Below are 23695 nucleotides of genomic sequence, written 5' to 3' on the forward strand. Positions count from 1 at the left end.
CACAAAAAGTAATCCTTTTTAAAAAAGAGAAACATTGCTAACAAAAATTTACTTTTTTACTCTTAATAATTATCAAATGTTATGAGCAATGCTATTCTGATCAATTAAACAGTAACTATTACATTAGCTGAAATCGTAAGGATAAAGGTTTCTAACATTTAGAGCTTCTTTGGGGGGGGGGGTTCTTTTTTTCAGAGCTGGGGACCGAACCCAGGGCCTTGTGCTTCCTAGGCAAGCGCTCTACCACTGAGCTAAATCCCCAGCCCCTCATTTAGAGCTTTTTAAAAAGTGTTAAAGTGGCCAGGAGGTGGTGGAGCACACCTTTAATTCCAGCACTTGAGAGCAGAGGCAGGTAGGTAATCTCTGTGAGTTCGAGGCCAGCCTGGTAGACAGAGAAAGTTGCCAGGGCTACACAGAGAAATCCTATCTCCAAAAATCAAAAAAAAAAAAAAAAAAAAAAAAAAAAGAAAGAAAGAAAGGAAGGAAGAAAGAAAGAAAGAAAAGTGTTAAAGTTTTGGACTGACACACGGAAGGTGCGGGCAAGAGAATCAGGAGTTTAAGTCCACCCGGGGTTGGTGCGGGGTATAAAGAGTTAAATATCACTGCAGTTGCACAAGACTCAAGTTTGCTTCCTGCTACTCATACCTGGCAGCTTATAACTGCCTGTAAGTCCAACTGCAGAGGATCAGATGCCCTCTTTTGGACTCTAAGGGCACCTGCCCTCACACATGTACATTCCTGGACACGCACACACACCCTCCACATATGCACATAGTTAAAAATAGAATTAAACTTTCATATTTTTTATTAAACTAAACAAACAGCACACCCACAAATGATCTTGCATCCCTTTAGTCCCGGCCCTCAGGAGGCAGAGGCAGGCAGATCTCTGAGTTCAAGGCCAGCCTGGTCTACAGAGCCGTTGGGTTCGAGGTGGAAGTCAAAAAAACTCACTCCAGATACAGAAGCTTCAAATGAAAGCTTTATTTTCTGAGTGCCCTGGGAGGCAGCCAGTTTAGGATCTGAACCTCGTTCCCTAAGGGAGACTGTACAACATTTTTATAGGATGGGAACAAAAAATGAGGGGGAGTGAGGAGGGCTGTTGCATTGACCGATCATATTTTGACATCAGGGGTTAAGCATGGAAGTTAACATTGGTCTCTGGTTATCCGGGTCACCTGGTTTCAGGGTCCTTGATTCAGCTGCTGCCGTCAGGCCCCCTCCTGGACTCTAGTCTGGAATTTAGGGTGATAAGGGACCAAAGGAGAGGCAAGCTGCATGGAGTCAATAAGTCAAGACAGGCAGCACAGTTATGGGCTGTGTGCCTTAGTCTAGATAACGGGATAGCGGCATCTTCCTTCTTTGCATCCTGTCTTGGTTAATGGACAAACATGAAGAAGCAGGCCAGGACCTGGATTCTGGGGCCTGGGAACGTGAACTCAGTTTTGATCCTGCCAGCAAGGTGGAACTCGGTTCCTGAGATGGCTGGACTCAGGAAACTCTCTCTTAACAGAGCAAGTTCCAGGATATCCAGGGCTACACAGAGAAATCCTGTCTTCAATATATAAATAAATAATAGGGATTAGTTGGGAGGTTGAAGCAGGAAGATCTTCAGTTTGAGGCCAGCCTGTACTACACAGTAAGATCTTGTTTCCAAAAGATAAATAAAAAGGTTAGTTTGTTCCACTATAACTTTTAAATGGACATCGAGTGGTGTGTGTTACATATCAAAGCAGACACTGGCTGCCAGGTCTCAGCATTGCAAGCATTCGTTACAGATGCTCTCTTCACACTTCTCTACCCTAACCATCTCCAGCCTCTGAGCTTCCCTTCCCTTCTCCCAGTTTTTCTTTTCCTATAAAACCCAGCCATTTTGACTATGCCTTCTCTTGGCCTCTTGGTTCCTCTCTTAGCCCAGGCCCCCTTTCCGCCCCACCCCTATGCCCCCATGGCCCAGTCTAACCTGTAGGCCATGGTCAGTCTGGACTCTTGCAGATGCTTCTGGCTGTTCTCTCCAACGTGTCCACAATAAAATCTTTCTCCTTAATTATACATAGGAAAGTGGTCATGTCCGCATTTTTATTCAGTGTCAAACTTCTGGGGAAGAAAGAAGGCTGCGATATTTAGCCGGCAATGGCTATTTAAAAGAAATCCACTAGTTCACACTATAATCCCAGCACTTGTGGCAGGAGGCTGGCCACAAGTGAGTTAGAGGCTAGCCTGGGCTATATATAATGAGTTCCAGGGTAGCCTCAGCTAGGGAGTGAGACTCTGTCTCAAACAAAACAAACAAATGAGTGAGAAATCAAGCCAGGTGAACAGCTCCAACCGTGAAGGGTGTCTACTGCCAAAGCTAACATCCTGAGTTTGATCCCCAGGACCCACAAGAGGAAAGGGGAGGATCAAAGCTGTCCTCTTACCTTCCAGGACACAAGCCACTCACACCATACACATAAGTAAGTAGATGCAATGAAAAATTGAAACAAAACAGAAAAGAAAAAAGAAAGATGTTAAATTTTAATTGTACAATGTCACTAATAATTTTCCTCTAAAATTTCTTGACTATTCTGTATAATAAAGGCATGTGTTCCTAAGACGCTGGAAAAGATGACCTTGGGATAAAAAGATTTAAATGCCAACTTAAAAAGCTAAAGAGGATGTTCGAGGTTAAAAAAACAAGTAAAAAAAACTTCAAGGGGCTTTGAGGTTGAGTGGTGTGTACAGGTCGTGGGTGGGGTGTAAGGTCTATAGTCTGCAGAGCCTGCACCTCTGAGAAGACCCCTGAGGTGGGCTTGGAAGTGCGTCTGCTTCTACCAGCAATCTTTCAAAGCCTCTAAAATCACAACAAAAGCCCCAACAGCAGCCCCTGCCCTGGGGCTCTGAAGGCTGCCCCACTCCGGCCTTCCCTGCCACCCCATCCTCTCCCGCCCACTGGCCGCCACCTCCCGTCCAGCCTGGAGTAAATAAACCACCGGGCAGGGACCCAGACAATGGGCCTTGGCTAGGAGTTAATGGGCTGGGCCTCTCGCGCTAGCCGAGTGTGACCGGAGCTGGCAGGGGGCCTGGCCTGGCGCCAGCATCGATTACGACTAGACGGAGCCAGGGCAGACTTGGCACGGACAAGCCCCACAGCTGGCAGATTCAGTCACCCTCACAGAGAGGGCACGAGGCCTCCCCTGGGCGCTCACTGTCACCCGCTGGCTGGGCTCCCACCTCCACCAGCACTGCAGGTGGGGTGGAATTACCAGTTGCCCCTACACACGCATACACCCTGGGCCCTGATTTTTGATCCTTCCCAAGTCTGTTCTTGATCAGGTCTCTTCTGTCACAGGCTGATCTGGGCCTCACAGACTAGGGGGATTGAAGGTTGGGTGTATGAAACAGGTCATGTCCTCCAGCAGTGGGGACAGAGCTTGGCTGGAGTCTGCCAGCTGAAAGGGTTTCTTTTCCTGTGCCCAGAAAGGCCTGTAGGAGAACTAGTATTCTATCTACCGCAGCAGTTTCACCCTGAGGCGCAGGGAGCTGGGCTCTGTGAAGCTGTCCAGTGGACAGTGGAGCATGCTGGGAAATAGGCCTTCTTGACTTAGATGATGTCAGCCCGTGGCCTCGTTAGGGCCAACCAGCAATAGTGTGTCCATCGGAAGTTGACTTCTCATTCTGAGGAGATCTATAGTCTTGGAGGGAGAGCACAGGTGCTACTCCCGCAGGCTTCAGAACTCTTCATCCTATATTTCCCTCACCTTCCCCTCCTTTTGTGAGCTCTGGTTTCCAGAGGAAGTTTGAAACATGACTGACTTGACACCTGAGGGGAGCTCTGAGCTTGAGGGGGGGCAGGTGGATAGGAGAATGTGTGACCCAGCAAATGAAGCCTGGAGTGATGGTCTCAAAACAGAAAACAATGCAGGGAGCTTGGGACTGAACCCTGGTCCTCTGCAAATGCAGCAAGCACTCTTAACCTCTGAGTCACTTCCACCTCTATGGTTTTTGGTGGGTGAGGGTGCAGTGGGGATAGGGGTGAGTTTTTGTTGTTGTTGTTTTGTTTTGTTTTGTTTTAGCTCTTTGAGACATGGTTTCTCTGTGTAGCCCGGGAACTCACGCTGTAGACTAGGCTGGCCTTGAACTCACAGAGATCCGCCTGCTTCTGCTTTGGGAGCGCTCTCACTGAACCTGAAACTCTTTGATTTGACTGGGCTAGCTGTCTATGGAGCTTCCGAGCTTCCAGGTCTGCCTGCCTTGGCCACTCCCACACCCTCAGCCGGGAGTCCTGGCACACAGAGGCTCTCTATGCCCAGCTTTTCATGCAGACAGATTCTGGGGAATCTGAACTCAGGTCCTGGTGCTTTCATGGAAACCATTTACCAGTGAGCCAACTCTCCTACTCCTCTCTTCTTTCCTTCTTTCTTTGTTTTGGTTTTGAGACACTGTAGGCCAGTTCCAGGCAATAATCCTACCTAAGCTTCTTGATGAGATTACAACCAGGAGCCGCCATGCCAAACTGAGGGATAAACTTTTTAGTGATTTATTTTCATTTTAATGTGTGTGTGTGTGTGTGTGTGTGTGTGTGCGTGCGTGCGTGCGTGCGTGTGTGTGTGTGTGTGTGTGTGCGCGCGCGCGCGCGTGTGTGTGCGCGCGCGCACAGGTGCCCTCAGAGGCCAAAACAATCACAGTATGCCACTGGAGCTAGAGTTACAGTTGGTTGTGAGACCCCTGACATGGGTGTCAGGAACCGAACCTACATCCTATGTAGGAGCAGCAGCAAGGGCTCAAGCTTTCTATCACTCCACCCCCAACACTTACTTTTTAGTGTCCTTGAAGGACCTACAAAAAGCACTTAGGCCGCTTAGGAACATAAAATGTGCTACGCATAACTTGGCCCATAAAATTGTCACCTTCGTTATATGGTTTCAGAGATGTGAAGTCCTGTCGGAAAGTTAGAAAGAACTCCTCAGGGAGCCCTTCCCACCCCTTCCCATGCAGTCCAGACTCACCTTCCCTTCACACAGGCCTCTCCTCTCTGTTCAGCCCCTCACTCCACCCCAGTACAGTTAGTTCCTCAGGGCCCCATGCTCAGAAGGGTTCTGGGCTTGGTTTAATTAACACCAGCCTACAAGCCATCCTTTTTTCTTTTTTCTTTTTTTAAACAAGGAGCCTAAACATGTTCCCTTGGCTCTGTGTCCCACAGGACAGGTAGCTGGCTCAGCTCATAGCTCTGCCTAAGGCCATAGCGGATCTCCAGTCCTCTGGGCCATGGCTGCCCTGGCCCTCCTGCAGCTCCACCTGCCTCCCCTGTTGGTGCTAACCCACAGCTTCTGCTTCTTACTCAACCACAGAGCAGCCTGCTTCCAGTGGCTGTCAGGTGATGGGGAGGGTTATTCCTCCCTCCTCAGCCCTAAGGCCGGGCGGGTGGGAAGCCTTCAAAGGAGCTACTTCATCCTGGCTGCTCCCTTCACATCCTGGCTGAGCCTGATGGTGTTTGTGCAACTTTCCCGTCAGCTCCTGGGAGAAGTTCAAAGAGTTTCAGTCTCCCCTCTAGTTTCCTCTCCAGACAGGCAGCTTTCCCTGCTGGTCCCCTGCCCTGATCTCTCGAGGAAAATACCCTTTCCTTTCCCTTTCCCCTTCCCCTTCCCCCTAGCAGGTCACAGGAGCATCCTGAGAGCAGAGGGGTCATCTGGAGCGGGCTTTTGGGAGGGAGAGACAGCTTCTGGGCACTAACTTCACAACACCCATAGCCACCAACCCGGGAAAAGTTCATGGATTGTTCAAGAACTTGCTTCCCCAGGTTGCACTTCCTGGCCACCCATGCCATGAGAATGTGTCCCACAGCTGGCTTTCTGAGGAAGTTTAACTACTGAGCCCATTCACAGGGAAAATCTTTTTGATCCTAGGCCTCTCAGAAGGGGTCTCAGACCTGAGAATGTTGTCGTTTCTTGCTGTCAGTCAAGACCACAACTCTCTGATGGGGAGAGCCTGGTTCTCTAAGGCATTAACCGGACTGGATCCATTCTAACTACCCCTAGAAAACCTACACAGTGCTCAAGGATCCATGCTGGCTCAGTGAGTGCTCACTGCCACCCTTGCCCTCCCTCCGTCTCCTTCCTCCACTAAAGATGACCTGTGGATGGAGAGGAGGCCCTGCTGTTCACCCTCCCTGTACCCTTCTGGGGCAACTGTTTTCCATGCCCGGGGAGAAACAGAGCTCCAAGTTCACCCTTTCCAGAGAAGCCCACCCTCTCCAGAGATGGCTCTAAATAGATAGGCAGGCCAGGAGATCAGGTGAACAGTGAGTCCTAGGACACACTCTGATCTATATTCCGAGAAGCAAGGGGGCTGGTTCTTAGAGAAGCCACAAGGGTGAACCTTGTGGACAAGACTCAGAAAACACGAGAGTATTTATGTGAACTTCAGAGAAAGGGGTTCTGGATTGTGGGGCAGAGGACAAATGAGTCAGCAAAAAGACTTCCCATGCCCCAACAGAGAAGAGGAGGGAGGATGGGGAATTTCCATCATCAAAGAAGGGGAGGGTTCTGAGTAAAAGTTTGAATAAATGACTGAAGGGGTAGCAATGTCTCTTCATTTGCTTGCTTGCTTTTTGAGACAAGGTCTTCTGTCATTCGGTAGCCCAGGCTAGCCTAAGCTAAGAGATTCTTTAGCCTTGGCCTCCTGCAAGTGTGCTGGGCTCACAGGCAGATGTCTCCAAACCCAGCAGAAGCAAAGCACTTTAAAGAAATAGAAGTTTAGGGGTTGGGGATTTAGCTCAGTGGTAGAGCACTTGCCTAGGAAGCGCAAGGCCCTGGGTCAATCCCCAGCTCCGATAAAAAGAACCAAAAAAAAAAAAAAAAAGAAAGAAATAGAAGCTTAGCCAGGCACTGCTGAGGCACAGCTTTAATTCCACCACTCTGAAGGCAGAGGCCAGCCTGGTCTACAGAGTAAGTTCCAGGATGGCCAAGGCTACACAGAGAAACCTTGTCCTAGAATGGGGGAAGGGGGGACCTAGAAGCTTTTATAGGTAAACATTTAAATTTTTGCTGTCACTGTTGATCAGTGCTCGGAATCGAACCCAGGGCCTCACACATCCTGAACCATTCTCTACCACAGAATGATGCCCCCCCATTTGAATTTCTGTCTTTCTTTTTTCTAAAGATTTATTTATTCTTATTTTATGGATATGTTGCGTTGCCTGCATATATATCTGTGCACAACATGTATGTCTAGTGTCTCCAGAGGTCAGAAGAGGGTGTTGGATCCCTTGGAACGGAAGATACAGAGGCAGTTGTGAGCCACCATGTGGGTGCTGAGAATCATTCCCAGGTCCTCTGCAAAAGCAGCCAATGTTCGTAACCACGAAACCATCTCTCTAGCCCCCACTTCCATATTTTTATACAAAACAATTTAGAAGCATAAAACAGAAGTCATAAAGAAAAGGTATGAGTGATTTGAGTATATTAAAAATCTTGGAACTCACATAGATGAGATTATAGAACAAATAACAATTTATAAATGACTTATAAATAGACAATAAATACTAGCACCCTAAGCTAAGAAATTAAATACTTGTGGGCACGGTAGTAAACAAAATACTTGAAATATCAATATTCAGGAGGCTGAGGTGAAAGGATTGCAAATGAAGGGCTATCCTAGGTTACATATTAAGACCTTGTCCCTCCCTGTCCCCAACAAAAAAGAGCAAAATACCAAGAGACAATTAACAGAAGAAAATCCCAATTAAGCATGCACATATTCCTCATTCTTTTAGAAAATAAGGAAGTGTGCACTATATAACGGTATGGCATCCTTTCATTCTTCACGAGCAAAATAAAAACGTTTCAGGTCATAGTACTGCGCTCCACTTTGCATTTGAGGTAGGACCATCATATACTGGAAATAACAGGAAAAGGTGCTACGGATGTAACAAAAGACAACCTGGAGACAGGCAAATCAATGGCTCTTGAGAAACCCATACCACTGTGACCGGAGATAACAGCTGTCTATAATCCAGTGGCCTTTCACAGCACACAGGTCCCGAGGGACGCTCCCCTCAGAGCGTGTCTGCCATTATCATCCTAATCAAGAGCAACTGATTACCCACAAGCCATGCTCAATTTCAGGCTTGTTAACTGGAAGACAGGGAGAGAGAGAGTCATTAGATGCTCACCTGAGATTCTAGCTGCCCCTCCTCCAAGCTTCACATTGCTCTCCCCCAGCTTCATGTGATCTTGGAGGTTCCTAGAGAATATGGAAAGTGGAAGGCTAGGGGGGCGAGCCATCTATGTGGCTATGGGGAAGTCATCACCCACGCTGGGATGAGACTTTGTGACGACACAGCTGTTTGTGGGTACCCATTCTTCCTGTAAGTAATGCATGTTCCTGAAAGTGAGCCCCATAAACTCATTGGTTCATCAGGCAAGACTTGGGTAGAATTGTCACGTTGGTCTGTCCGTGATTCCCTATCGGTGGTGAGTAGACATTTATTCATTCTTTCCAGAAAAAACCCACGCAATAAGTGTACTGGGAACTGGCTACCTGGCCAGTAGCTGTAGTCTTCAGTTTTCCTGGAGGAAAGTGCTGCCCTCTGTAACCAGCCCTCCCTCCCTGATGGAAGAGTGGCTCCCATTCCTTCTAAGCTGAGAAGCCTGGTGTGCGGTCTCTACCCTGTGTTTTCCACACTTAGTGGCTTTTACAAGAACTTGCTGATGGTGACAGCACAATAAGCTAGATGTGGCTTGAGTCCTTGAACAACCACGGGAAGGCTGTAGGCCACAGACGTTAAACAGACGTGAGTGAGGAATGAACTCTTGTGTCCATAGAAGCTTTATTTATTCTAACATTTAGTAGTCCTTAAAATTATTATCCAGACATCGAGCTTAGGAGTATTTTCTAAAGAATTAATCAGACGCTGGGCATGGTGAAGTATGCTTCTAACCCCAGCACTCAGGAGGTAAGGCAAATCTCTCACTTCCCCTACCTCTGTTCTGAAAAAAAAAAAAAATTCTAGGCCAATCAAAATCACACAGTGAAACTCTGTCTCAAAAGAGAGAATGAATGAATGATCGATTGATCTAGGGATGGAGCCCAGTTGGTAGAATGCTTGCCTAGCATGCACAATGCCCTGAATTTGATCTTCAGTATTTCATAAATCATACTGTATGGATTCTAGAATCCCAGCATTCGGGAGGATCTAAAGTTCAAGGTAATTGTTGGATTCTTAGTGAGTTTGCAGCCAGTCTGGGCTATAGACCTACAGAAGGAAGAAAGGAGATGTAATCATAAGTACAAATATTGGCAAATCATAAGATCAATGAATAAAACCCAAATATCTTAAGGTGGAGAGATGGCTCAGCGGTTGAAGTCACAACTCACTGACTGCTCTTCCAGAGAAAGAAGTTCTGTTCCCAGAACCCACATGGTGGCTCACAGCCATCTGGGACTCCAGCTCCAGGGGATGTGAAGGATGTGAAGACTTCTTGCCTCCTCAGGCAACAGGCAATGCACATTGTGATAGACATGCATGATAAACACACACACACACAGAGAGAGAGAGAGAGAGAGAGAGAGAGAGAGAGAGAGAGAGAGAGAGAGAGAGAACAAATAATCGAATGGATTTAAAAGGCTAAGTAGCTATAATTACAATGAAGTTTGCATAGGGCTTCTCAGCCGGGAAGTGGTCAGCTGAAGACAGAGAGTAAATTTATGAGATTGCACAGTAGCCCAAAAATTAGGAAGAACAGAAACTGAGAAAGAGAGAGACAGACGACAGAGAGACAGACAGAGAGACTGGCTCAGTTGGTAAAGTGTTTGCTTAGAAGGCACAAAGCTGCGAGATCACAAACTGAATATGGAGACACACATCTCTAATCCCAGAACTTTGGGAAATGGAGGCAGGAGGTACAAGTTCAAGAGCATCCTTGACTAGAAGGTGACTTCAAGATCAGCCTGGGCTGGGGGTTCAGGGGGGAGGAGAGGGGAGGGGAAGGAAGGGAGGAAACGATACAAGACAAGACAAAGAGAGAAATTGACCAGTAAGTCTTGTGTTTAAGGTGTACGGACGCTGACCATTTGTACAAACATTTTGTATTAAAGATGTGTATATTTTATTAATTTTAATCAGAGTGTAATGTGGTCCTTTTTCTTCCTTAAGGAACCTTTTGATGCATAACTAAATTGCCAAGATCCCCTTATGCTTTTGCTTGCTTACCTACTTGTAAGGAACAGGTCTTTCACTCTAGGCTGGCCTTGAACCCCCTGTTCCTCCCACCTAAACCTTCCAAGTGGCTGGGATTGTGGCAGTTTACCACCATACCCAGACATCATCGTTTAAAACAGCAGTTTCAAGTACTCACAGAAGACAAGCACAGTGGTTCATGTCTGGGATCCAGCACTAGGGTGAGTAAGGCAGGAAGACTGAGAATCAGCCCAGGCTGGGCTCTGTAGTAAGACTGCATGAAGAAACCAGACGTGCTGGTGCACACCTTTAATCCCAGAACTTAGGAGGTAGAGCCAGTGGATCTCTGTGAGCTTGATTAAGGCCAGCCTGGTCTATAAACCAAATTCCAAGCCAGCTACAAAGCAAGGCCCTAAAAACAAATGGAGGTGGGGGAGGGGGGATTGGAGAGCAGGGGACAACCCACAGTCCCTTCATGAATGTGTCAGTCAGATGGGACAGGGTACATTGCATTCCAAAGGACACACACAAATACGAGGAGGTTAGTTTTCTCTTGGCTATACATTGTTTGGCCAGAGGCTCTGTTTCACATGAAAAAAAAAAATGGTGGCAGAGGCTACCCCATTTTGTGAGCACACTCCTAGAAGAAGAGGCCCTTTGAGTCACAGGAACAGGAAGATGAGTACAGCACAGCCTATAATTGCTCTCTGCCTTAGTTCAAAGGTGACAACTTCACTTCTGCTTAGATTTCACGGTGTTGAGTGAGCGCCATTGTCTCCGCCAGAATCACCATGACTCCTGCCATCCTGTTTACTCTTTCACCTCTGGGCTGCATTTCCCTCTCTACTTACCTTTGCACAAGTGCAGTAATGCAACTTTCTGAGAGATGCCCAAGGCCAGGGAGAGCAAGTCTTGCTGTGGCGTTTTCCTCCTGTGTGCGTGTACACTGCTCAGCTGCTGCAGACTCTTCTGCTAAGACCAGATGCAGCAGCAGGGTCCTTCGGAAGGGAGTCGCCTGCTTTCTCTGCATCATCACGGGAAGGAAAGTCACTTGCTATTCCTTGCCTGAAGAAGTTCTCCAGACCCTAGGACATGGAGCCACCTTCTGGCTCCATATTTGTGGCCCACTGTTTTCTCGGGATACACAGAAGACAGCAAGTGTCGGTTCTTCCTGGTGTGTGTGTGGTTCATGAGTGACACCTCACCTGGAACTCTAGTGTTACCAGCACTCCTGGGCTCTGGTGTTTCTCCTTCAACTTCTACCACTTTGATCAGAATCAGAACAATCATAGGAAACTTAGCTTCCTTCACAGTGAGCACAGGTCACTACTCACAAAGAGAAAGAAAGGAATCTTTAGGGTACAAACACAAAAACAAAATAAAACAGGTCCTTCTCAACCAGACCTGACACATTTCTAGAAGTCTCCACAGTTTAGCAGGTCATTCCCCTACACCAGGAAAGAAAATTTTCTTTCCTCCTCTTAGTAACACCAAACAAAGAGCATGGCTCATTAACTCACTGTGTACGTGTACACACACACACACACACACACACACACACACACACACACACATTCACACACACATTCACACATACACTCATACACATTCACACACACATACACACACATTCATACATATTCACACACATACACACATTCACACATACATACACATACACACATATTCATACACATTCACACACACACATTCACACACATACACACAGTCACATTCATACACACTCATACACATTCACACACATACCAAAACAAAACAAAAACTTGTTTTTCTTAAAAAAGAAAGAAAGAAAGAAAAAGAGAGAGAGAGAAAGAAAGAAAGAACTTTCTTCAAGGGTTAAACAAAATAGGATCTTACTAGGAATACTGGGAAGGTTCTGCTTCTTAGCCCTTAAAACTCTACTCATCCTTTTGTTTCTTGCAAGCCTTCTCTTTGGCCCCTGGGGTCTCCTGTAAGAGATACTTTAGAAAATAGAGAAGTTGTGGCCAGCTGCTGGCTTCCTAGTATTTTCCCCTCTAAGGCATTTCCCTAAACTCCTTAAAGTCCTTCCTTTATACAAAGTGAAGATTTGTTCTCTCTACACAGACAGTCAAGAGGTCCCCCTAGAAAGCAGTTTTCGCTACTGTAGCTGTTTGGAATTGGCTCCACAGACGTAAACAGGGTCATCTGGGGCCAGAGAGGGTGGCTGTTTCGTTTTAAAGCTCTGGTTAAGAGTGAAAACATGTGACTCCAGCTCGGCCAGAAACAAGGCAGCCTTTGTGTACAAGGCAGAGGCAGCAAGTGCGAGTGAGTGGCAGTCCTGAGGGTACACACAGGGGAAGCACAGAAGGCTGGTTCAGAGGGTCTGGTGGGATACCACTAGGGGCAGGTTAACTCTTTGTTGGAACTTCCTAGGCTTTCTTGAGGTGCCAACCAGGCATTTTGGGGGGAAGGGGCGCAAGACAGAGACAGAGAGACAGGGTAGGGGGAAGTGAGCTTGCAGAGGGACACAGTATCCCTAAACCTAGCTAAGAGGCAGCCCAAAGCCTTTAGAGCAATGTCTGAGGTGTTTTGAAAGATTAGGTCCTTGTCTTCACATCTAAACACTGCAGGCTACTCCATTCCCAGCAGTCCCTCAGCTCACCCTCAGACTGTGTCACTGGGGACCTGGAGAAGACCTCAGGATAGACCTAGCCACTCCTTGATTCTTCCTAGGAGTAGAAGGGCGATTTTTGGCAAGCCACTGCCAGAGGAATACTGTCAGTCTGCTGACTCAGCCTACCCTGGCTCCACCCTCAGGCACAGGCAGCCATGTGCACTGGGCTTCACCAAGGAAGAAGGACCCAGGGAAGCTTTACAAGCACAGGTTCTGCCTATGGCTCCCACACAAGGCAGGTGGCCCACCATCCTGTGCTGCTTGTAGCTGCTTACTGTCCCCACAGCTAGTGTGCCCTTCCCCGCAGCTGCACTTCAACCATGACCTGCTGCATGGAGCCTTAACGAAATGAGACAAATTTCCTGAATGTCTACAGATCTGACTTCTACACTTTGGCACCAGGAAAGAAGGAAATGGTTCACTTTTGCCACGCAAAGCCCAGGCTCCTGGACTACAGGAATTCAGAAGGGAAGATGGTGGTGAAGGTCTTGCTGACACCATTAGTGCTCATGTGGTTGCTGTCTCATGGTTCTTCATTCCCGTCTTCCAGAGATTTCTGAGCTCCTGGTCAGAGTCAAGTTCTTTGCTAGGGGATGGAGCTATGGCAGGGAATGACCAGTTATCACAGGTCCCATCAGTCCCCACTAGGGCCCTCCTGTTTATCTAGGTACGTCCGGAGCCACTCACCCAATCATAGCTATTGGCGGGCAAGAAAATGGTACCTAACTGGGCACAGTGATACACACCTTTAATCCCAACATCCAGGAGGCAGAGGGATGTGGATCTCTGAGTTCAAAGCCAGCCTGGTCTACAGAGTGAGTTCTAGGAAGCCAGAGCTACACAATGAGACCTTGTCTTAAACACTGTCCCCAAAAGAGAGAATGGTCCCAGATGTTAAAGAGATGGCTTACTAGTTAGAGGTATACACTTCTCTTGCAGGTGATCTAGGTTCTGTTCCTAGCACCCCACAAAAACTCCAGTTCTAGGGGAGCTGGTACACTCTTCTGGCTCCTGTACTATCAGGCACATACATGTGCACATACATGTATGCAGAATAAAAGAAATAAATCTGGAAAGGAATGAGAGAGAGAGAGAGAGAGAGAGAGAGAGAGAGAGAGAGAGAGAGAGGGAGAGAGAGAGAGAGAGAGAGAGAGAGAGAGAGAGAGAGAGAGAGAGAGAGAGAACGAACCATCACTTTCCCGCACTTCGGGAAAGGATCATTTCATGTCTAGAATGGCCAGCTGTGGGACATTGACTGGGTCCTGGCCCTGGTGTCAGCAAAGAGACTCCTAGCTTTGATCTTACCAGACTCAGGGGCTGGAGGGTTTTCCTGTGATTCTGTTTAAAATAATGTCCGCTTCACTTGGGTATATTCACGTTTTCAGAGCCTCTGAAATTGGTGCCTGGGGCTCAGGGGCACTTGGTAAATGTGTGTTAGAAATGAGGTGACCACCAGGCATTGAACCCTCTCCACTTCAAAGTCAGAATCATGAGGCATAACCCTGGGCTCCCTCGGGTGACAAACAAGAAACTTATATCAGGGACAAACAGACCTCCTGGCCTCTGCCTGTACCTGCTATGGGTCTCCCACAGCCTCAGGCCATGTTTTTCTATACTTTCAAGGTCTGATTAGTTCCCAGACACTAATTTAGGATGAACCTTGAAACAACATGATCAGAACTTTCTTGCTGTGTTTATGGGAAGGCACCCTCTTTAAGTTGGATAAGAGTGCTGTAAAGACTGGCCACAAATACCCTGTCTGGACTGGCGTCGTGGCTTGCAAAAGAACCAGCCCATTGTCATGGCTTTGGTCTTGGAGTGTGTGGACAGGAAGTGTGGGTCCCTGACATCAGAAATGCAATCTGATAAACACAAGTCTCCAGTGATTGCACAATTCTCCTCCACGGTACACAGAGGGTGAGGCACACAGGATGCAGAAGCAACGTCTCTCAGAGTGGACAAAGGGGAGGATGGAAAGAAGAAGGTTCCCTTGTGCTTCTAAGCCTCTGTGGTGCTTCTTCTTAGACTTACTGCTTTGCAATAAAACAGTCTTTATTACGAGTAAAAATCTCTCTCACCTGGGCATGGTGGTGACAGACATTAATCCCAGCACTCAGGAAGCAGAGTTCTAGGCCAGCCAAGGCTACACAGCAAGACCTGTTTCAAAATAGCAACAAAACTGTGTGTGTGTGTGTGTGTGTGTGTGTGTGAGAGAGAGAGAGAGAGAGAGAGAGAGAGAGAGAGAGAGAGAGAGAGAGAGAGAGAGAGAGGGAGAGGGAGAGAGAGAATATCTCACTATATGATGTCTCAATCCTTTTGCCTCAGCCTTCCCAGTGCTGGGATTACAGGTTCACACCAGCCATGCCCCAGCTAATTGCCTGAAATCCTATACATGAGTCCTGGAGTTTAGACACACTCTGTGTCTTTTTCCTGGGGAGATGATCAATATTTTCATTACGAACAAAAGAATCCAAGACTCCCCCACCCCCAAAGACACCAATGGGCAAAACAGTGGACAGATAAGCCTAGTCCTACCCACTGACAGATGAGGATGCCCAGGGCCCGAAAGGTCCTGCCCCAAGTCACCAGTTAGTGATGGAGTTATCTTACAAGGCTAATCACAGTCCTGGTTGGGTGACTTTTCCAGTGTACCATCTCACCTGGACTTCTTGCAAGGTGTGATCCTTAGGACGGGAACCACGTGGCTTGTTTTGGATCAGTGCCCTGGGCTTAGAGTAGTTCCCGTGTCTGTGGTTGCCGGCTCATCAGTGGGCCTCACCTTCTTAGGCACTGTTAATGCCACTCAGAGGCAGGGCAGCGTGGAGCCAGGCAAGTTTTACACATCAGTGGCTGATAGGACATGGTTAACACGGTCTCTTCTCACCTCCCTGAGTGGCATCTCTAATTCTAGTTAGAATTCGGTTCCAAACAGCTTTTCCAGTTAAGCAAAAAGTTCTCCCAGGAAGCAGGGGATTAAGGGAGACCAGTTGGATTTAGTGGTCCAAAGGAGTCTCATTTTACAAAGGATTCAGTGCCAAGACCTCCAGTGAGGAGGGAAAAAAATCACACAAAGTAAAAATTGTCCTTGAAAATCCTTTAAGATGCCCATGAAGTTCAACATGCAGACGTGATCACGTCTCAGTAGAGCCAGCCAGTTCTTTCTTTGCCTCAGTTGAGCAGCAGAGGAAAACACTGGCTAGCATTTAGAATTCCGAAGCAGAAAGGTTTATCTCTGTGTATGATCAGACACTGTTGTGATAAGACTAGGGAAGGGCCTGTTCATGCTCCATGTCTCACACACACACACACACACACACACACACACACACACACACACACATACCCCTACACATACACAAACCTACACACACACCCTACACACATACACACACCCCTACGCACACACATACTTACACACACTCCTACACACACCCCTACACACACCCCTACACACACACACTTACAAACACACCCCTACATACACCCCTACACACACACACCCCTACACACACCCCTACATACACCCCTACACACACACCCCTACACACACCCCAACACACACACACACACATCCCTACACACACACAAACAGCTACACACACACACAAACACCTACACACACACACCCCTATACACACACACCCCTACACACATTCCCCTGCACACACACACCTACACACACATCCCTACACACACACAAACACCTACACACACACACCCCTACACACATTCCCCTGCACACACACACCTACACACACATCCCTACACACACACACACACACCTACACACATACATACACACACACACACATCACCACCTGCCAAAGGAGCAATAGAGCTGTATACTGTGTCGCTATGCACCAAACATCACTGTATGAACCTCCCACCACTCTATGAGCCCCACCCCCTCAACCCTTTTCAGCTAAACCACACCAATGACTTGACGCAAACTAAACAGGCCTTTCGACTAACCTCACCTTTTTATACCAGCACTCAGTCTCATCCACCTTAGGTTGTTGATCTCAAATTCCTGACCCATAGAAATCATGGGCTCATCAATGCCTATCATTTTAAGCCACTACATGTGAGGGTGATTGGCTATACAGAACACATATGATGCAGAATGCTAACACCAGAGTAACCTGCAGGTTAAGGATCGCTCTGGTAGAATGAGTTTTGTGGTAGAGGTGCTGGGACTGCAGCTGCTTTTTCTTTTTTAAGATTTGTTTATTTGTTTGTCTAGAGACAGAGTCTCACTGTGTAGACTAGGCTGACTTTGAACTCACATTGATCTGCCTGCCTCTGCCTCCCTGGTGCCGGGACTAAAAGCCTGCACCACCGCATCCAGTTATTTTTACTTATTTATGAATATTTATGTATGTATCTGCGCAAGCGCATGCCTTGCGTGTAGAGTTAGAAGAAAGCACTGGATCCCCTGGAACTGGAGTTGCAGGCAGTTGGGAGCCACCTCTGAAAGAACAGTGAATGTTCTTAATAATCCCTCCGACACAGGTCTCTCTGTGTAGCCCTGGCTATCCTAGGACTCTCTCTGTTTACACTGCGCTTCCTCTAGTCAGACAGGTCATATTCAAAAAGGGGAAGGAGTGGAACAAGGGCGAGCTCTCAGGTTGCTACCAAAAGTAGGATGGTGGCCAGGCCACTCCTCTGCTGGCTGGTAGCTTGTGCAGGGGAGAGATGCCCTTCCCAACCCCTTGCCCCTCACAGGAGGCTAGCTGGCCCCTAAGGTATGGGAGCAGGAGTGCTGGCCTCACCCTTGCTGGCTGTAGCATTGGGTGGGCTAGCCTGGGTAGTGCTGGAGAGCTCACCCTGGCGGTGTGGGTGCAGGAGAGCTAGCTGGCGAACCAATTCAGATACCACCCAGGCCCAGATCCAGGGCTTTGGGTTGGCTCACCCCAACATCTAGCCCCTCTGTGAACTGCTGTAGACGTGATGGGGCTGGTCCTGCACATCCAAAGCTGCAAGGTGCATGTGACACAGGGCAACAACAGGATATCTCTGAGGAGTCCCAGTGACGATCCAGTATCGATAGCATAGCAGAAGCCAGAGAGGCCAATGACTCATTTAAATAAACATTTGCAAGCAAAGCTGTGTGAACGAAGGGGTAAACCGTGTGACGCACTGTGACGCACTACAGTTTCCATGATGAGGTGATTCTTACTGTTTGCTTTTGTCTTTTTTCTTTTGGTTGGGAGTCTGCAAGGGCAGAGGGAAGAAGGGAGACAATTGGGATAGGGGTGTCTGATATAAAATCCATAAAGAATCAATAAAAAAAGTAGGGTCATGATAACTTGCCAGATAAAAAGGAAAGGGCACTGGGCACTCACCAATAATCCCATCACCTGGGAGGCAGACACAGGCAGAATCTCTGTGAGTTCAAAACCAACCTGACTTACAGGGTAAATTCTAGGCCAGCCAGGGCTCACTGTACAGTGAGAGCCTGTCTCAAATTAGATAAATAAGGCACAGAATTTAAGAATTTGGGAGGCTGAGGCAGAGGATTACCATGAGTTTGAGGCCAGCAGGGCTATACTGAAAAATTTTGTCTTGAATGAACCAAAAGTAAACAAAGAATTGTTTAACTCTTTAAGAATGGAAACATTACTATTGCTAGGCATTTACTGATCCTCTGTGTACCTCATAGGACGCTCAATGGACTCACCTACAACCTAGCACATGACATGGGGAATAACATCTGGATGGCACCAAGTCCCACTCCCACTGCACTCCAGTAAAAATAAACCTCACGGCCCAAATATAGAGTAGTTAGAAGGACCACGTTTCACAGAAGAGGCAGTCTGTTTGGCATTAAAAATAGACATGTTTTGGCTTCCTCAATAGCTGGCCATTAGCAATGTGATTTTCAAATGGAAACAGATAGAGTGAGACACTCACACACATTTGGCCTGGCTCAGCTATTTAAGAAGCCTACATAGGGTTTATGCAGTGGTGGCATGCGCCTTTAATCCCAGCACTCAGAAGGCAGAGGTAGGAAGATCTCGGTGAGTTTGAGGCCAGCCTGGTCTACAGAGTAAGTTTCAGGACAGCCAAGGCTACACAAAGAAACCCTGTTTCAAAAAAAAAACCTAACTAACTATGCTACATAGAAAAGCACAGTGCCCATGTGGGCCTCAGTTTACTGATCTGTAAAACAAAACAGTAAGAAAAGACCAAGTTGCCACGTTCTACAGAGTAGGACATCTATGGATCGCTAAAGTCTTCACAGGCAAGGCCAGCTGCTCATAGCTAAACAGGACCCACAGCAGGTCTTCCTGAAGGACTTACAGAACTCTTGTCCAGAGCTGGAAATCACCTTTTAGAGTCTCACACATACACAAGAAAAAGTCCCTATGCACCAGCACATGACTCTGGCAGGCTACTTCCTGATTAATTATGTAAGTAATTTAAAACAGAGTCTTACTATGTAGCTTTTGGTGGTCTAGAACTTTCTATGTAAATGAAGCTAGCTAGCTTCTGCCTCCCACGTTCTGGGAATAAAGGTGTTGCCACCATGTCCAGGTTGCCTCTTATCTTTTCAAAAATTCTGCATGTGTGGCAGATACATGTGTGCATGTATGAGGAAAGGCATACGTACAGGCTGGAGGTCAAAGTTGGGGTGTCTGCTATTACTCTATACTTTATACCTATGTTTTTTTTTTGTTTTTTTTTTTTTTTTTGATTTTTTTTTTATTGAGTATTTCTTATATACATTTCGAGTGTTATTCCCTTTCCCGGTTTCCGGGCAAACATCCCCCTCCCCCCTCCCCTTCCTTATGGGTGTTCCCCTCCCAACCCTCCCCCCATTGCCGCCCTCCCCCCATAGACTAGTTCACTGGGGGTTCAGTCTTAGCAGGACCCAGGGCTTCCCCTTCCACTGGTGCTCTTACTAGGATATTCATTGCTACCTATGGGGTCAGAGTCCAGGGTCAGTCCATGTATAGTCTTTAGGTAGTGGCTTAGTCCCTGGAAGCTCTGGTTGCTTGGCATTGTTGTACTTTTGGGGTCTCGAGCCCCTTCAAGCTCTTCCAGTTCTTTCTCTGATTCCTTCAATAGGGGACCTATTCTCAGTTCAGTGGTTTGCTGCTGGCATTCGCCTCTATATTTGCTGTATTCTGGCTGTGTCTCTCAGGAGCGATCTACATCCGGCTCCTGTCGGTCTGCACTTCTTTGCTTCATCCATCTTGTGTAATTGGGTGGCTGTATATGTATGGGCCACATGTGGGGCAGGCTCCGAATGGGTGTTCCTTCAGTCTCTGTTTTAATCTTTGCCTCTCCCTTCCCTGCCAAGAGTATTCTTTTTCCTCATTTAAAGAAGGAGTGAAGCATTCACATTTTGATCATCCGTCTTGAGTTTCGTTTGTTCTAGGGATCTAGGGTAATTCAAGCATTTGGGCTAATAGCCACTTATCAATGAGTGCATACCATGTATGTCTTTCTGTGATTGGGTTAGCTCACTCAGGATGATATTTTCCAGTTCCAACCATTTGCCTACGAATTTCATAAACTCGTTGTTTTTGATAGCTGAGTAATATTCCATTGTGTAGATGTACCACATTTTCTGTATCCATTCCTCTGTTGAAGGGCATCTGGGTTCTTTCCATTTTCTGGCTATTATAAATAAGGCTGCGATGAACATAGTGGAGCACGTGTCTCTTTTATATGTTGAGGCATCTTTTGGGTATATGCCCAAGAGAGGTATAGCTGGATCCTCAGGCAGTTCAATGTCCAATTTTCTGAGGAACCTCCAGACTGATTTCCAGAATGGTTTTACCAGTCTGCAATCCCACCAACAATGGAGGAGTGTTCCTCTTTCTCCACATCCTCGCCAGCATCTGCTGTCACCTGAGTTTTTGATCTTAGCCATTCTCACTGGTGTGAGGTGAAATCTCAGGGTTGTTTTGATTTGCATTTCCCTTATGACTAAAGATGTTGAACATTTCTTTAGGTGTTTCTCAGCCATTCGGCATTCCTCAGCTGTGAATTCTTTGTTTAGCTCTGAACCCCATTTTTTAATAGGCTTATTTGTTTCCCTGCGGTCTAACTTCTTGAGTTCTTTGTATATTTTGGAAATAAGGCCTCTATCTGTTGTAGGATTGGTAAAGATCTTTTCCCAATCTGTTGGTTGCCGTTTTGTCCTAACCACAGTGTCCTTTGCCTTACAGAAGCTTTGCAGTTTTATGAGATCCCATTTGTCGATTCTTGATCTTAGAGCATAAGCCATTGGTGTTTTGTTCAGGAAATTTTTTCCAGTGCCCATGTGTTCCAGATGCTTCCCTAGTTTTTCTTCTATTAGTTTGAGTGTGTCTGGTTTGATGTGGAGGTCCTTGATCCACTTGGACTTAAGCTTTGTACAGGGTGATAAGGATGGATCGATATGCATTCTTCTACATGTTGCCCTCCAGTTGAACCAGCACCATTTGCTGAAAATGCTATCTTTTTTCCATTGGATGGTTTTGGCTCCTTTGTCAAAAATCAAGTGACCATAGGTGTGTGGGTTCATTTCTGGGTCTTCAATTCTATTCCATTGGTCTATCTGTCTGTCTCTGTACCAATACCATGCAGTTTTTATCACTATTGCTCTGTAATACTGCTTGAGTTCAGGGATAGTGATTCCCCCTGAAGTCCTTTTATTGTTGAGGATAGCTTTAGCTATCCTGGGTTTTTTGTTATTCCAGATGAATTTGCAAATTGTTCTGTCTAACTCTTTGAAGAATTGGATTGGTATTTTGATGGGGATTCCATTGAATCTGTAGATTGCTTTTGGTAAAATGGCCATTTTTACCATATTAATCCTGCCAATCCATGAGCATGGGAGATCTTTCCATCTTCTGAGGTCTTCTTCAATTTCTTTCCTCAGTGTCTTGAAGTTCTTATTGTACAGATCTTTTACTTGCTTGGTTAAAGTCACACCGAGGTACTTTATATTATTTGGGTCTATTATGAAGGGTGTCGTTTCCCTAATTTCTTTCTCGGCTTGTTTCTCTTTTGTATAGAGGAAGGCAACTGATTTATTTGAGTTAATTTTATACCCAGCCACTTTGCTGAAGTTGTTTATCAGCTTTAGTAGTTCTCTGGTGGAACTTTTGGGATCACTTAAATATACTATCATGTCATCTGCAAATAGTGATATTTTGACCTCTTCTTTTCCGATCTGTATCCCTTTGATCTCCTTTTGTTGTCTGATTGCTCTGGCTAGAACTTCAAGAACTATATTGAATAAGTAGGGAGAGAGTGGGCAGCCTTGTCTAGTCCCTGATTTTAGTGGGATTGCTTCAAGTTTCTCTCCATTTAGTTTAATGTTAGCAACTGGTTTGCTGTATATGGCTTTTACTATGTTTAGGTATGGGCCTTGAATTCCTATTCTTTCCAGGACTTTTATCATGAAGGGGTGTTGAATTTTGTCAAATGCTTTCTCAGCATCTAATGAAATGATCATGTGGTTCTGTTCTTTCAGTTTGTTTATATAATGGATCACGTTGATGGTTTTCCGTATATTAAACCATCCCTGCATGCCTGGGATGAAGCCTACTTGATCATGGTGGATGATTGTTTTGATGTGCTCTTGAATTCGGTTTGCCAGAATTTTATTGAGTATTTTTGCATCGATATTCATAAGGGAAATTGGTCTGAAGTTCTCTTTCTTTGTTGTGTCTTTGTGTGGTTTAGGTATAAGAGTAATTGTGGCTTCGTAGAAGGAATTCGGTAGGGCTCCATCTGTTTCAATTTTGTGGAATAGTTTGGATAATATTGGTATGAGGTCTTCTATGAAGGTTTGATAGAATTCTGCACTAAACCCGTCTGGACCTGGGCTCTTTTTGGTTGGGAGACCTTTAATGACTGCTTCTATTTCCTTAGGAGTTATGGGGTTGTTTAACTGGTTTATCTGTTCCTGATTTAACTTCGATACCTGGTATCTGTCTAGGAAATTGTCCATTTCCTGAAGATTTTCAAATTTTGTTGAATATAGGTTTTTATAGTAAGATCTGATGATTTTTTGAATTTCCTCCGAATCTGTAGTTATGTCTCCCTTTTCATTTCTGATTTTGTTAATTTGGACACACTCTCTGTGTCCTCTCGTTAGTCTGGCTAAGGGTTTATCTATCTTGTTGATTTTCTCAAAGAACCAACTTTTGGTTCTGTTGATTCTTTCTATGGTCCTTTTTGTTTCTACTTGGTTGATTTCAGCTCTGAGTTTGATTATTTCCTGCCTTCTACTCCTCCTGGGTGTATTTGCTTCTTTTTGTTCTAGAGCTTTTAGGTGTGCTGTCAAGCTGCTGACATATGCTCTTTCCTGTTTCTTTCTGCAGGCACTCAGCGCTATGAGTTTTCCTCTTAGCACAGCTTTCATTGTGTCCCATAAGTTTGAGTATGTTGTATCTTCATTTTCATTAAATTCTAAAAAGTTTTTAATTTCTTTCTTTATTTCTTCCTTGACGAGGTTATCATTGAGTAGAGCATTGTTCAATTTCCACGTATATGTGGGCATTCTTCCCTTATTGTTATTGAAGACCAGTTTTAGGCCGTGGTGGTCCGATAGCACGCATGGGATTATTTCTATCTTTCTGTACCTGTTGAGGCCCGTTTTTTGACCAATTATATGGTCAATTTTGGAGAAAGTACCATGAGGAGCTGAGAAGAAGGTATATCCTTTTGCTTTAGGATAGAATGTTCTATAAATATCCGTTAAGTCCATTTGGCTCATGACTTCTCTTAGTCTGTCTACATCACTGTTTAATTTCTGTTTCCATGATCTGTCCATTGATGAGAGTGGGGTGTTGAAATCTCCCACTATTATTGTGTGAGGTGCAATGTGTGTTTTGAGCTTTAGTAAGGTTTCTTTTACGTATGTAGGTGCCCTTTTA

The 23695-nt window shown here is 46.1% G+C and overlaps 1 long non-coding RNA gene across 1 annotated transcript; it reads right to left on the reverse strand.

Annotated features, from left to right (window-relative positions):
• Positions 1-969: 969 nt before the first annotated feature.
• On the reverse strand, positions 970-12348 carry LOC120101638 (uncharacterized). The gene is made up of 5 exons (XR_015683748.1): positions 12038-12348; positions 11011-11485; positions 8153-8223; positions 1964-2097; positions 970-1555 (listed from the first exon to the last, which is right to left on the reverse strand). It is a non-coding gene; the product is annotated as an uncharacterized LOC120101638 (long non-coding RNA).
• Positions 12349-23695: the final 11347 nt, after the last annotated feature.

Source organism: Rattus norvegicus, chromosome 3 (genome assembly GCF_021556685.1).
Source record: "Rattus norvegicus strain SHRSP/BbbUtx chromosome 3, alternate assembly SHRSP_T2T, whole genome shotgun sequence".
Classification (NCBI taxonomy): domain Eukaryota; kingdom Metazoa; phylum Chordata; class Mammalia; order Rodentia; family Muridae; genus Rattus; species Rattus norvegicus.